This window comes from Ascidia mentula, chromosome 1 (assembly GCF_947561715.1).
Source record: "Ascidia mentula chromosome 1, kaAscMent1.1, whole genome shotgun sequence".
In the NCBI taxonomy this organism is placed as follows: domain Eukaryota; kingdom Metazoa; phylum Chordata; class Ascidiacea; order Phlebobranchia; family Ascidiidae; genus Ascidia; species Ascidia mentula.
The window spans coordinates 5452501-5462500 of NC_138566.1; the positions used below are offsets into that span (position 1 = coordinate 5452501).

At 45.0% G+C, this 10000-nt stretch overlaps 28 non-coding genes across 28 annotated transcripts in view; 1 reads left to right on the forward strand and 27 right to left on the reverse strand.

Moving 5' to 3' along the window:
* Positions 1-63, reverse strand: part of Trnat-ugu (transfer RNA threonine (anticodon UGU)) — a 73-nt gene extending 10 nt beyond the window's left edge. Inside the window, exon 1 of the tRNA in view lies at positions 1-63. This exon is cut by the window's left edge and continues 10 nt beyond it. This is a non-coding gene — a tRNA (tRNA-Thr).
* A 243-nt stretch (positions 64-306) lies between these two features.
* On the reverse strand, positions 307-447 carry LOC145887857 (U4 spliceosomal RNA). The gene has a single exon (XR_014399338.1). It is a non-coding gene; the product is annotated as a U4 spliceosomal RNA (small nuclear RNA).
* A 294-nt stretch (positions 448-741) lies between these two features.
* Positions 742-814, reverse strand: Trnaa-agc (transfer RNA alanine (anticodon AGC)). The gene has a single exon. It is a non-coding gene; the product is annotated as a tRNA-Ala (tRNA).
* A 152-nt stretch (positions 815-966) lies between these two features.
* Positions 967-1039, reverse strand: Trnak-cuu (transfer RNA lysine (anticodon CUU)). Its single transcript has one exon. It is a non-coding gene; the product is annotated as a tRNA-Lys (tRNA).
* Positions 1040-2083: 1044 nt separating this feature from the next.
* On the reverse strand, positions 2084-2156 carry Trnaa-ugc (transfer RNA alanine (anticodon UGC)). Its single transcript has one exon. It is a non-coding gene; the product is annotated as a tRNA-Ala (tRNA).
* Positions 2157-2400: 244 nt separating this feature from the next.
* Positions 2401-2541, reverse strand: LOC145887865 (U4 spliceosomal RNA). The gene has a single exon (XR_014399346.1). It is a non-coding gene; the product is annotated as a U4 spliceosomal RNA (small nuclear RNA).
* A 294-nt stretch (positions 2542-2835) lies between these two features.
* On the reverse strand, positions 2836-2908 carry Trnaa-agc (transfer RNA alanine (anticodon AGC)). Its single transcript has one exon. It is a non-coding gene; the product is annotated as a tRNA-Ala (tRNA).
* Positions 2909-3060: 152 nt separating this feature from the next.
* Positions 3061-3133, reverse strand: Trnak-cuu (transfer RNA lysine (anticodon CUU)). The gene has a single exon. It is a non-coding gene; the product is annotated as a tRNA-Lys (tRNA).
* A 100-nt stretch (positions 3134-3233) lies between these two features.
* On the forward strand, positions 3234-3305 carry Trnap-agg (transfer RNA proline (anticodon AGG)). Its single transcript has one exon. It is a non-coding gene; the product is annotated as a tRNA-Pro (tRNA).
* Positions 3306-3469: 164 nt separating this feature from the next.
* On the reverse strand, positions 3470-3542 carry Trnat-ugu (transfer RNA threonine (anticodon UGU)). Its single transcript has one exon. It is a non-coding gene; the product is annotated as a tRNA-Thr (tRNA).
* A 244-nt stretch (positions 3543-3786) lies between these two features.
* LOC145887814 (U4 spliceosomal RNA) lies at positions 3787-3927 on the reverse strand. Its single transcript, XR_014399298.1, has one exon. It is a non-coding gene; the product is annotated as a U4 spliceosomal RNA (small nuclear RNA).
* A 294-nt stretch (positions 3928-4221) lies between these two features.
* Positions 4222-4294, reverse strand: Trnaa-agc (transfer RNA alanine (anticodon AGC)). Its single transcript has one exon. It is a non-coding gene; the product is annotated as a tRNA-Ala (tRNA).
* Positions 4295-4446: 152 nt separating this feature from the next.
* On the reverse strand, positions 4447-4519 carry Trnak-cuu (transfer RNA lysine (anticodon CUU)). The gene has a single exon. It is a non-coding gene; the product is annotated as a tRNA-Lys (tRNA).
* A 334-nt stretch (positions 4520-4853) lies between these two features.
* Trnat-ugu (transfer RNA threonine (anticodon UGU)) lies at positions 4854-4926 on the reverse strand. The gene has a single exon. It is a non-coding gene; the product is annotated as a tRNA-Thr (tRNA).
* A 244-nt stretch (positions 4927-5170) lies between these two features.
* LOC145887815 (U4 spliceosomal RNA) lies at positions 5171-5311 on the reverse strand. The gene has a single exon (XR_014399299.1). It is a non-coding gene; the product is annotated as a U4 spliceosomal RNA (small nuclear RNA).
* Positions 5312-5605: 294 nt separating this feature from the next.
* Positions 5606-5678, reverse strand: Trnaa-agc (transfer RNA alanine (anticodon AGC)). Its single transcript has one exon. It is a non-coding gene; the product is annotated as a tRNA-Ala (tRNA).
* A 318-nt stretch (positions 5679-5996) lies between these two features.
* On the reverse strand, positions 5997-6069 carry Trnaa-ugc (transfer RNA alanine (anticodon UGC)). Its single transcript has one exon. It is a non-coding gene; the product is annotated as a tRNA-Ala (tRNA).
* Positions 6070-6313: 244 nt separating this feature from the next.
* Positions 6314-6454, reverse strand: LOC145887866 (U4 spliceosomal RNA). Its single transcript, XR_014399347.1, has one exon. It is a non-coding gene; the product is annotated as a U4 spliceosomal RNA (small nuclear RNA).
* Positions 6455-6748: 294 nt separating this feature from the next.
* Trnaa-agc (transfer RNA alanine (anticodon AGC)) lies at positions 6749-6821 on the reverse strand. The gene has a single exon. It is a non-coding gene; the product is annotated as a tRNA-Ala (tRNA).
* A 152-nt stretch (positions 6822-6973) lies between these two features.
* Trnak-cuu (transfer RNA lysine (anticodon CUU)) lies at positions 6974-7046 on the reverse strand. The gene has a single exon. It is a non-coding gene; the product is annotated as a tRNA-Lys (tRNA).
* Positions 7047-7380: 334 nt separating this feature from the next.
* Trnat-ugu (transfer RNA threonine (anticodon UGU)) lies at positions 7381-7453 on the reverse strand. The gene has a single exon. It is a non-coding gene; the product is annotated as a tRNA-Thr (tRNA).
* A 244-nt stretch (positions 7454-7697) lies between these two features.
* On the reverse strand, positions 7698-7838 carry LOC145887816 (U4 spliceosomal RNA). The gene has a single exon (XR_014399300.1). It is a non-coding gene; the product is annotated as a U4 spliceosomal RNA (small nuclear RNA).
* A 294-nt stretch (positions 7839-8132) lies between these two features.
* On the reverse strand, positions 8133-8205 carry Trnaa-agc (transfer RNA alanine (anticodon AGC)). The gene has a single exon. It is a non-coding gene; the product is annotated as a tRNA-Ala (tRNA).
* Positions 8206-8357: 152 nt separating this feature from the next.
* Positions 8358-8430, reverse strand: Trnak-cuu (transfer RNA lysine (anticodon CUU)). Its single transcript has one exon. It is a non-coding gene; the product is annotated as a tRNA-Lys (tRNA).
* A 334-nt stretch (positions 8431-8764) lies between these two features.
* On the reverse strand, positions 8765-8837 carry Trnat-ugu (transfer RNA threonine (anticodon UGU)). Its single transcript has one exon. It is a non-coding gene; the product is annotated as a tRNA-Thr (tRNA).
* Positions 8838-9081: 244 nt separating this feature from the next.
* LOC145887817 (U4 spliceosomal RNA) lies at positions 9082-9222 on the reverse strand. The gene has a single exon (XR_014399301.1). It is a non-coding gene; the product is annotated as a U4 spliceosomal RNA (small nuclear RNA).
* Positions 9223-9516: 294 nt separating this feature from the next.
* On the reverse strand, positions 9517-9589 carry Trnaa-agc (transfer RNA alanine (anticodon AGC)). The gene has a single exon. It is a non-coding gene; the product is annotated as a tRNA-Ala (tRNA).
* A 152-nt stretch (positions 9590-9741) lies between these two features.
* Positions 9742-9814, reverse strand: Trnak-cuu (transfer RNA lysine (anticodon CUU)). Its single transcript has one exon. It is a non-coding gene; the product is annotated as a tRNA-Lys (tRNA).
* Between the last annotated feature and the right edge of the window lie 186 nt (positions 9815-10000).

Here is a 10000-nt window from a genome sequence, read left to right on the forward strand (position 1 = left end):
GAGAATTGAACTCTCGACCCCTGGTTTACAAGACCAGTGCTCTAACCCCTGAGCTATGAAGGCGCTTCGTAAGCGGCAGGCAGATGTATTTCATTTCTGCAGGTTTGATTTACAGAGCTCCAACCAACCGCGGATAAGTTGTCAAAAATGTTGCCAAGTCTTCGAATTAGTATGAAAATCACTCGTGAATAATTTAATTGGTGCTGAGAGGTGGGTGTTGAAATTCATTGAGGAAGGCAGAGAAAATGCAGCAAGAGGATCAACTTTCAGGGAAGAAGGTTGACTGATAAAAAGTTAACGATAAGAATTCCGGAGAACTTTTCAAAGATTGCCACATTCCACGGTTTTTCACGGAGAAAGGGCGGGGTATTGGGTATAGTTTTCAACTAGCAATAATCGCGCCTCAGATTCACCTCATCAGCTACGATATCGCCTCTGCGCAAAGCTGTGGAAATAAATCAAGTCCACCGCGCAAAAGATTGTCAATGGCCTCGTGTTTGTTGCGTACCTTCTGTGAAACTGGTGGACACTTTTCAAAACGAGAGGTTGCCTTCAGAAAAATTACAAATCTTTGCAATTGGGCAGAAGTGCTTTAGATAAATTACAGTAAATAACCTCGTTTCTGACGCAGAGTGCTTTACGGGCCGTTGAGATGCTGATAAAAGACCAACTACGAAACAAGATTTTCAATCATCGGTCACTTCTAGGCGTTTCAATGCTTGAGAACGAATCGCAAAAGGCTGGAGATGCCGGGCATCGATCCCGGTACCTCGCGCATGCTAAGCGCGCGCTCTACCATCTGAGCTACATCCCCTTGTGTCTACGAACTCCAACGTTGGTCTTAACTCGGTATAACTTGTAATATAATCTCGGTTAATTGAATACACGGAAATCACAGATTTACTTGCACCGTTAACTTAATGTGTCACAAAGGAAGAGTAAAGAATATTCCGAAAGCAAAACTAGCGCCCAACGTGGGGCTCGAACCCACGACCGTTGGATTAAGAGTCCAACGCTCTACCGACTGAGCTAGCCGGGCACCCCGTTGCCATGCTCCTTGAGGTCCACTATCGATGCAAAGGTTTTACAATGAAGTGTGAAACAAATTTACTTGCTTGTTGGCGTGCGAGAATCGTCGGCTCGTTGGTCTAGGGCAGCGGTGCACAACCTGCGGCCGTACGGCCGCATGCGGCCGCGGACGCTATTTTTTGCGGCCGTGCTCATTTATATCAAAATATATGCATTGGCGGCCGTCGTTGCTTCTGAAACTTGTTTTTCCAGCGGTGTCAAGAGTTAAGCTTTTAATTAGGTCCATTTCCATACACATTCGTTCGCTGTAGCGAGTAGTAACTGGTGCAGCCACCGTAACTTTTAAAAAACAGGCGAGACAAAGCGCAACAATACGGATGGTGACGTCATAAAACATTAATAGCATATCGCTAAATTGTCATGTACGCATGTACAGTTGTCAAAAAGCTAAACAGTGGAATCACTCAGTCATGTCGCTGAAACGCAAAAGGCTGTTAAAACAAGAGAAAAGGGCGTTTAATCCTAAATGGGAAGTGGATTATTTTATGATGGAGACGTGAACCTAGCATGCAAGAACAAGGCAACCATTAAATACTTTTCGACTCTTCATTACATTGTAATATACGTAATTTGGCAAATGTAAATAATAAATAGTGCACATTTTTCATGTATTGAATCATTTTCATTGTTTTCTAATATTGCTCACGTCAACTTGTCGTAATTATCAGGAGTATATTGTTGGTAAAGCAGTATATTAAGTAGCGGCCGTTAGCACACAGTGGTGTGTGTGATGCGGCCGACAACAGTAAAAAGGTTGTGCACCCCTGGTCTAGGGGTATGATTCTCGCTTAGGGTGCGAGAGGTCCCGGGTTCAAATCCCGGACGAGCCCTGCGTTATGCACACCTACACGACTAATAAGTTTTATCCGAGATGCTACTTTTTCTCGTGTAACACACCAAAAATAGCCAATCCTCACGTTTTCCCGACTCCTTCCAATGCATTTTTTGTCATACTTGGAAGGCTCGGACGCTTCTCGACACACTCCGATCGACATGCCTTCAGTGAGAATTGAACTCACGACCCCTGGTTTGCAAGACCAGTGCTCTAACCCCTGAGCTATGAAGGCGCTTCGTAAACGGCACGCAGATGTATTTCATTTCTGCAGGTTTGATTTACAGAGCTCCAACCAACCGCGGATAAGTTGTCAAAAATGTTGCCAAGTCTTCGAATTAGTATGAAAATCACTCGTGAATAATTTAATTGGTGCTGAGAGGTGGGTGTTGAAATTCATTGAGGAAGGCAAGAGAAAATGCAGCAAGAGGATCAACTTTCAGGGAAAAAGGTTGACTGATAAAAAGTTAACGATAAGAATTCCGGAGAACTCTTCAAAGATTGCCACATTCCACGGTTTTTCACGGAGAAAGGGCGGGGTATTGGGTATAGTTTTCAACTAGCAATAATCGCTCCTCGGATTCACCTCATCAGCTACGATATCGCCTCTGCGCAAAGCTGTGGAAATAAATCAAGTCCACCGCGCAAAAGATTGTCAATGGCCTCGTGTTTGTTGCGTACCTTCTGTGAAACTAGTGGACAATTTTCAAAACGAGAGGTTGCCTTCAGAAAAATTACAAATCTTTGCAATTGGGCAGAAGTGCTTTAGACAAATTACAGTAAATAACCTCGTTTCTGACACAGAGTGCTTTACGGGCCGTTGAGATGCTGATAAAAGACCAACTACGAAACAAGATTTTCAATCATCGGTCACTTCTAGGCGTTTCAATGCTTGAGAACGAATCGCAAAAGGCTGGAGATGCCGGGCATCGATCCCGGTACCTCGCGCATGCTAAGCGCGCGCTCTACCATCTGAGCTACATCCCCTTGTGTCTACGAACTCCAACGTTGGTCTTAACTCGGTATAACTTGTAATATAATCTCGGTTAATTGAATACACGGAAATCACAGATTTACTTGCACCGTTAACTTAATGTGTCACAAAGGAAGAGTAAAGAATATTCCGAAAGCAAAACTAGCGCCCAACGTGGGGCTCGAACCCACGACCGTTGGATTAAGAGTCCAACGCTCTACCGACTGAGTTAGCCGGGCACCCCTTTGCCATGCTCCTTGAGGTCCACTATCGATGCAAAGGTTTTTTGCAATGAAGTGTGAAACAAATTTACTTGCTTGTTGGCGTGCGAGAATCGTCGGCTCGTTGGTCTAGGGGTATGATTCTCGCTTAGGGTGCGAGAGGTCCCGGGTTCAAATCCCGGACGAGCCCTGCGTTATGCACACCTACACGACTAATAAGTTTTATCCGAGATGCTACTTTTTCTCGTGTAACACACCAAAAATAGCCAATCCTCACGTTTTCCCGACTCCTTCCAATGCATTTTTTGTCATACTTGGAAGGCTCGGACGCTTCTCGACACACTCCGATCGACATGCCTTCAGTGAGAATTGAACTCACGACCCCTGGTTTACAAGACCAGTGCTCTAACCCCTGAGCTATGAAGGCGCTTCGTAAACGGCACGCAGATGTATTTCATTTCTGCAGGTTTGATTTACAGAGCTCCAACCAACCGCGGATAAGTTGTCAAAAATGTTGCCAAGTCTTCGAATTAGTATGAAAATCATTCGTGAATAATTTAATTGGTGCTGAGAGGTGGGTGTTGAAATTCATTGAGGAAGGCAAGAGAAAATGCAGCAAGAGGATCAACTTTCAGGGAAAAAGGTTGACTGATAAAAAGTTAACGATAAGAATTCCGGAGAACTCTTCAAAGATTGCCACATTCCACGGTTTTTCACGGAGAAAGGGCGGGGTATTGGGTATAGTTTTCAACTAGCAATAATCGCGCCTCGGATTCACCTCATCAGCTACGATATCGCCTCTGCGCAAAGCTGTGGAAATAAATCAAGTCCACCGCGCAAAAGATTGTCAATGGCCTCGTGTTTGTTGCGTACCTTCTGTGAAACTGGTGGACAATTTTCAAAACGAGAGGTTGCCTTCAAAAAAATTACAAATCTTTGCAATTGGGCAGAAGTGCTTTAGATAAATTACAGTAAATAACCTCGTTTCTGACACAGAGTGCTTTACGGGCCGTTGAGATGCTGATAAAAGACCAACTACGAAACAAGATTTTCAATCATCGGTCACTTCTAGGCGTTTCAATGCTTGAGAACGAACCGCGAAAGGCTGGAGATGCCGGGCATCGATCCCGGTACCTCGCGCATGCTAAGCGCGCACTCTACCATCTGAGCTACATCCCCTTGTGTCTACGAACTCCAACGTTGGTCTTAACTCGGTATAACTTGTAATATAATCTCGGTTAATTGAATACACGGAAATCACAGATTTACTTGCACCGTTAACTTAATGTGTCACAAAGGAAGAGTAAAGAATATACCGAAAGCAAAACTAGCGCCCAACGTGGGGCTCGAACCCACGACCGTTGGATTAAGAGTCCAACGCTCTACCGACTGAGCTAGCCGGGCACCCCGTTGCCATGCTCCTTGAGGTCCACTATCGATGCAAAGGTTTTACAATGAAGTGTGAAACAAATTTACTTGCTTGTTGGCGTGCGAGAATCGTCGTCTCGTTGGTCTAGGGGTATGATTCTCGCTAAGGGTGCGAGAGGTCCCGGGTTCAAATCCCGGACGAGCCCTGCGTTATGCACACCTACACGACTAATAAGTTTTATACGAGTTGCTACTTTTTCTCGTGTAACACACCAAAAATAGCCAATCCTCACGTTTTCCCGACTCCTTCCAATGCATTTTTTGTCATACTTGGAAGGCTCGGACGCTTCTCGACACACTCCGATCGACATGCCTTCAGTGAGAATTGAACTCACGACCCCTGGTTTACAAGACCAGCGCTCTAACCCCTGAGCTATGAAGGCGCTTCGTAATCGGCACGCAGATGTATTTCATTTCTGCAGGTTTGATTTACAGAGCTCCAACCAACCGCGGATAAGTTGTCAAAAATGTTGCCAGGTCTTCGAATTAGTATGAAAATCATTCGTGAATAATTTAATTGGTGCTGAGAGGTGGGTGTTGAAATTCATTGAGGAAGGCAAGAGAAAATGCAGCAAGAGGATCAACTTTCAGGGAAAATGGTTGACTGATAAAAAATTAACGATAAGAATTCCGGAGAACTCTTCAAAGATTGCCACATTCCACGGTTTTTCACGGAGAAAGGGCGGGGTATTGGGTATAGTTTTCAACTAGCAATAATCGCGCCTCGGATTCACCTCATCAGCTACGATATCGCCTCTGCGCAAAGCTGTGGAAATAAATCAAGTCCACCGGGCAAAAGATTGTCAATGGCCTCGTGTTTGTTGCGTACCTTCTGTGAAACTGGTGGACAATTTTCAAAACGAGAGGTTGCCTTCAGAAAAATTACAAATCTTTGCAATTGGGCAGAAGTGCTTTAGATAAATTACAGTAAATAACCTCGTTTCTGACACAGAGTGCTTTACGGGCCGTTGAGATGCTGATAAAAGACCAACTACGAAACAAGATTTTCAATCATCGGTCACTTCTAGGCGTTTCAATGCTTGAGAACGAATCGCAAAAGGCTGGAGATGCCGGGCATCGATCCCGGTACCTCGCGCATGCTAAGCGCGCGCTCAACCATCTGAGCTACATCCCCTTGTGTCTACGAACTCCAACGTTGGTCTTAACTCGGTATAACTTGTAATATAATCTCGGTTAATTGAATACACGGAAATCACAGATTTACTTGCACCGTTAACTTAATGTGTCACAAAGGAAGAGTAAAGAATATTCCGAAAGCAAAAGTAGCGCCCAACGTGGGGCTCGAACCGACTAATAAGTTTTATCCGAGATGCTACTTTTTCTCGTGTAACACACCAAAAATAGCCAATCCTCACGTTTTCCCGACTCCTTCCAATGCATTTTTTGTCATACTTGGAAGGCTCGGACGCTTCTCGACACACTCCGATCGACATGCCTTCAGTGAGAATTGAACTCACGACCCCTGGTTTGCAAGACCAGTGCTCTAACCCCTGAGCTATGAAGGCGCTTCGTAAACGGCACGCAGATGTATTTCATTTCTGCAGGTTTGATTTACAGAGCTCCAACCAACCGCGGATAAGTTGTCAAAAATGTTGCCAAGTCTTCGAATTAGTATGAAAATCACTCGTGAATAATTTAATTGGTGCTGAGAGGTGGGTGTTGAAATTCATTGAGGAAGGCAAGAGAAAATGCAGCAAGAGGATCAACTTTCAGGGAAAAAGGTTGACTGATAAAAAGTTAACGATAAGAATTCCGGAGAACTCTTCAAAGATTGCCACATTCCACGGTTTTTCACGGAGAAAGGGCGGGGTATTGGGTATAGTTTTCAACTAGCAATAATCGCTCCTCGGATTCACCTCATCAGCTACGATATCGCCTCTGCGCAAAGCTGTGGAAATAAATCAAGTCCACCGCGCAAAAGATTGTCAATGGCCTCGTGTTTGTTGCGTACCTTCTGTGAAACTAGTGGACAATTTTCAAAACGAGAGGTTGCCTTCAGAAAAATTACAAATCTTTGCAATTGGGCAGAAGTGCTTTAGACAAATTACAGTAAATAACCTCGTTTCTGACACAGAGTGCTTTACGGGCCGTTGAGATGCTGATAAAAGACCAACTACGAAACAAGATTTTCAATCATCGGTCACTTCTAGGCGTTTCAATGCTTGAGAACGAACCGCGAAAGGCTGGAGATGCCGGGCATCGATCCCGGTACCTCGCGCATGCTAAGCGCGCACTCTACCATCTGAGCTACATCCCCTTGTGTCTACGAACTCCAACGTTGGTCTTAACTCGGTATAACTTGTAATATAATCTCGGTTAATTGAATACACGGAAATCACAGATTTACTTGCACCGTTAACTTAATGTGTCACAAAGGAAGAGTAAAGAATATACCGAAAGCAAAACTAGCGCCCAACGTGGGGCTCGAACCCACGACCGTTGGATTAAGAGTCCAACGCTCTACCGACTGAGCTAGCCGGGCACCCCGTTGCCATGCTCCTTGAGGTCCACTATCGATGCAAAGGTTTTACAATGAAGTGTGAAACAAATTTACTTGCTTGTTGGCGTGCGAGAATCGTCGTCTCGTTGGTCTAGGGGTATGATTCTCGCTAAGGGTGCGAGAGGTCCCGGGTTCAAATCCCGGACGAGCCCTGCGTTATGCACACCTACACGACTAATAAGTTTTATACGAGTTGCTACTTTTTCTCGTGTAACACACCAAAAATAGCCAATCCTCACGTTTTCCCGACTCCTTCCAATGCATTTTTTGTCATACTTGGAAGGCTCGGACGCTTCTCGACACACTCCGATCGACATGCCTTCAGTGAGAATTGAACTCACGACCCCTGGTTTACAAGACCAGCGCTCTAACCCCTGAGCTATGAAGGCGCTTCGTAATCGGCACGCAGATGTATTTCATTTCTGCAGGTTTGATTTACAGAGCTCCAACCAACCGCGGATAAGTTGTCAAAAATGTTGCCAGGTCTTCGAATTAGTATGAAAATCATTCGTGAATAATTTAATTGGTGCTGAGAGGTGGGTGTTGAAATTCATTGAGGAAGGCAAGAGAAAATGCAGCAAGAGGATCAACTTTCAGGGAAAATGGTTGACTGATAAAAAATTAACGATAAGAATTCCGGAGAACTCTTCAAAGATTGCCACATTCCACGGTTTTTCACGGAGAAAGGGCGGGGTATTGGGTATAGTTTTCAACTAGCAATAATCGCGCCTCGGATTCACCTCATCAGCTACGATATCGCCTCTGCGCAAAGCTGTGGAAATAAATCAAGTCCACCGGGCAAAAGATTGTCAATGGCCTCGTGTTTGTTGCGTACCTTCTGTGAAACTGGTGGACAATTTTCAAAACGAGAGGTTGCCTTCAAAAAAATTACAAATCTTTGCAATTGGGCAGAAGTGCTTTAGATAAATTACAGTAAATAACCTCGTTTCTGACACAGAGTGCTTTACGGGCCGTTGAGATGCTGATAAAAGACCAACTACGAAACAAGATTTTCAATCATCGGTCACTTCTAGGCGTTTCAATGCTTGAGAACGAACCGCGAAAGGCTGGAGATGCCGGGCATCGATCCCGGTACCTCGCGCATGCTAAGCGCGCACTCTACCATCTGAGCTACATCCCCTTGTGTCTACGAACTCCAACGTTGGTCTTAACTCGGTATAACTTGTAATATAATCTCGGTTAATTGAATACACGGAAATCACAGATTTACTTGCACCGTTAACTTAATGTGTCACAAAGGAAGAGTAAAGAATATACCGAAAGCAAAACTAGCGCCCAACGTGGGGCTCGAACCCACGACCGTTGGATTAAGAGTCCAACGCTCTACCGACTGAGCTAGCCGGGCACCCCGTTGCCATGCTCCTTGAGGTCCACTATCGATGCAAAGGTTTTACAATGAAGTGTGAAACAAATTTACTTGCTTGTTGGCGTGCGAGAATCGTCGTCTCGTTGGTCTAGGGGTATGATTCTCGCTAAGGGTGCGAGAGGTCCCGGGTTCAAATCCCGGACGAGCCCTGCGTTATGCACACCTACACGACTAATAAGTTTTATACGAGTTGCTACTTTTTCTCGTGTAACACACCAAAAATAGCCAATCCTCACGTTTTCCCGACTCCTTCCAATGCATTTTTTGTCATACTTGGAAGGCTCGGACGCTTCTCGACACACTCCGATCGACATGCCTTCAGTGAGAATTGAACTCACGACCCCTGGTTTACAAGACCAGCGCTCTAACCCCTGAGCTATGAAGGCGCTTCGTAATCGGCACGCAGATGTATTTCATTTCTGCAGGTTTGATTTACAGAGCTCCAACCAACCGCGGATAAGTTGTCAAAAATGTTGCCAGGTCTTCGAATTAGTATGAAAATCATTCGTGAATAATTTAATTGGTGCTGAGAGGTGGGTGTTGAAATTCATTGAGGAAGGCAAGAGAAAATGCAGCAAGAGGATCAACTTTCAGGGAAAATGGTTGACTGATAAAAAATTAACGATAAGAATTCCGGAGAACTCTTCAAAGATTGCCACATTCCACGGTTTTTCACGGAGAAAGGGCGGGGTATTGGGTATAGTTTTCAACTAGCAATAATCGCGCCTCGGATTCACCTCATCAGCTACGATATCGCCTCTGCGCAAAGCTGTGGAAATAAATCAAGTCCACCGGGCAAAAGATTGTCAATGGCCTCGTGTTTGTTGCGTACCTTCTGTGAAACTGGTGGACAATTTTCAAAACGAGAGGTTGCCTTCAAAAAAATTACAAATCTTTGCAATTGGGCAGAAGTGCTTTAGATAAATTACAGTAAATAACCTCGTTTCTGACACAGAGTGCTTTACGGGCCGTTGAGATGCTGATAAAAGACCAACTACGAAACAAGATTTTCAATCATCGGTCACTTCTAGGCGTTTCAATGCTTGAGAACGAACCGCGAAAGGCTGGAGATGCCGGGCATCGATCCCGGTACCTCGCGCATGCTAAGCGCGCACTCTACCATCTGAGCTACATCCCCTTGTGTCTACGAACTCCAACGTTGGTCTTAACTCGGTATAACTTGTAATATAATCTCGGTTAATTGAATACACGGAAATCACAGATTTACTTGCACCGTTAACTTAATGTGTCACAAAGGAAGAGTAAAGAATATACCGAAAGCAAAACTAGCGCCCAACGTGGGGCTCGAACCCACGACCGTTGGATTAAGAGTCCAACGCTCTACCGACTGAGCTAGCCGGGCACCCCGTTGCCATGCTCCTTGAGGTCCACTATCGATGCAAAGGTTTTACAATGAAGTGTGAAACAAATTTACTTGCTTGTTGGCGTGCGAGAATCGTCGTCTCGTTGGTCTAGGGGTATGATTCTCGCTAAGGGTGCGAGAGGTCCCGGGTTCAAATCCCGGACGAGCCCTGCGTTATGCACACCT